At 53.7% G+C, this 1,922-nt stretch overlaps 1 long non-coding RNA gene across 2 annotated transcripts; it reads right to left on the reverse strand.

Annotated features, from left to right (window-relative positions):
• Positions 1–1,879, reverse strand: LOC108491927. Of its 2 annotated transcripts, none has more exons than XR_001872966.1 (3): positions 1,846–1,879; positions 1,524–1,619; positions 1–113 (listed from the first exon to the last, which is right to left on the reverse strand). It is a non-coding gene; the product is annotated as an uncharacterized LOC108491927 (long non-coding RNA). The 2 variants fall into 2 exon arrangements; XR_001872965.1 differs by lacking the exon at positions 1–113 and adding an exon at positions 227–442.
• Between the last annotated feature and the right edge of the window lie 43 nt (positions 1,880–1,922).

The following is a 1,922-nucleotide window of genomic DNA, read 5'->3' on the forward strand; positions in this document are numbered from 1 at the left end:
GGGCGGGGTCGAAGGAGCTCCCGTCCACGTAGGAGTCGCTGATCCCGAAGGCCGCCCGCAGCCGCTCGTTCTTGCGCTCGTTGGCCTCGGCCAGCTGGTGGGTCTCCGTCACCCTAATTAGGGTAATTAGCTCATTAATTCATTAATTCATTAATGAAAAAGAGCCCCCTGCCTGTCCACACCCCGCCCTATCTCGCCAGGCCCCGCCCCTTTTCTCCAGGCTCCGCCCCTTGCCTTAAAAGTAACTCTTCCTTTCAAGCCACACCCCTTCCATTCAGGCTAATTAAAGGTCAATTAATTAACTAATTAAGAGTCCACTCCTTCCCTCCAGGCCCCACCCCTTTCCTCTGGGCTAATTAGAAGTTAATTAGTTAATTAGGCCGCCCGCAGTCGCTCGTTCTTGCGCTCGTTGGCCTCGGCCAGCTGGTGGGTCTCCGTCACGCTAATTAGGGGTAATTAGCTTGTTAGTTCATCAGTTCATTAATGAAAAAGAGCCCCCTGCCTGTCCACACCCCGCCCTATCTCGCCAGGCCCCGCCCCTTTTCTCCAGGCTCCGCCCCTTGGCTTCAAACTCCTCCCCTTTATTTCAGGCCACGCCCCTTTCTTTCAGGCTAATTAAGGGTCAATTAATTAACTAATAAAGAGTCCACTCCTTCCCTCCAGGCCCCACCCCTCCCCTCTGGGCTAATTAGAGATTAAATAGTTAATTAATTAATTAATTAGAGATTAATTAGAGATTAATTAATTAATTAGGCCGCCCCCAAATGCCTCAGCCAGCTGGTGGGTCTCTGTCACCCTAATTAGGGGTAATTAGCTCGTTAGGTCATTAGCTTATTAAGGAAAAAGGCCCCCACTCATTCAGACCCCGCCCCAATCCTCCAGGCCCCTCCCCTTTTCTCCAGGCTCCGCCCCTTGGCTTCAAACTCCTCCCTTTTCTTTCAGGCTCCGCCCCTTCCTTTCAGGATAATTAGGGGTTGTTAATTAACTGAATTAAACAGACTCCACCTCCTGGTTTCAAACCCCTCCCCTTCCTTTCAAGCCACGCCCCTTCCTTTCAGGCTAATTAAGGGTCAATTAGTCAATTAACGAACTAAGAGTCCACTCCTTCCCTCCGGACTCCACCTCCTTCCCTCCAGGCCCCGCCCCTTCCCTCTGGGCTAATCAGGAGTTAATTACTTAATTGGGGCGGGTCCTACTTCATCAAGACCCCACCCTGTCTCTCCAGGCCCCTCCCCTTTCCCTCTAAGCTCCGCCCCTCGGCTTCAAACCCCTCCCTTTCCTTTCAGGCCACACCCTTTCCTTACACTGTAATTAAGAGTTAATTAGTTAAGTAATTAATTAAGACTCCACCCCTTCCCTCCAAACTCCACCTCTTTCCCCTCTAAGCTCCGCCCCTCAGCTTCAAACCCCTCCCCTTCCCTCCAGGCCACGCCCTTCCAGGCTAATTAGGGGGGGCTCGGTGGTTAATTAGGGAGGCTGGGAGGTTCGTTAGGGGTTAATTAGGAGTTAATTAGGGGGCTCACGTGGGTTTCTGCTCGGGGTCCCCGGGCCCCTCGTCCTTCTCCAGCAGCATCGTCCGGAACGTGGCCACCTTGGCCTCGATCTCCTCGCCCGAGTACCTGGGGGGGGAGGGGATTTTGGGCGAAATTCGGGCTGGTTTGGGGCTCTCAGCCCCGCCCCTCCCCCCAGCCCAGCTCCGGGCACCCAGGGGGCTCAGGAGGATATTTTGGGGTAATTTTGGGCCGTTTTGGGTCAGTTCCCTCACCCCTGCTCTTCCGTGAGCTCAGCCAGCTCCAGGGGGTTGTTTTGGGGTGATTTTAGCCAGTTTTGGGTCAGTTCTCTCACCCCTGCTCCTCCATGAGCTCAGCCAGCTCCAGGGGGTTATTTTGGGGTAATTTGGGGTAATTTTGGGGTAATTTTGG

Source organism: Lepidothrix coronata, unplaced genomic scaffold (assembly GCF_001604755.1).
Source record: "Lepidothrix coronata isolate B3197 unplaced genomic scaffold, Lepidothrix_coronata-1.0 Scaffold2967, whole genome shotgun sequence".
Classification (NCBI taxonomy): Eukaryota; Metazoa; Chordata; class Aves; order Passeriformes; family Pipridae; genus Lepidothrix; species Lepidothrix coronata.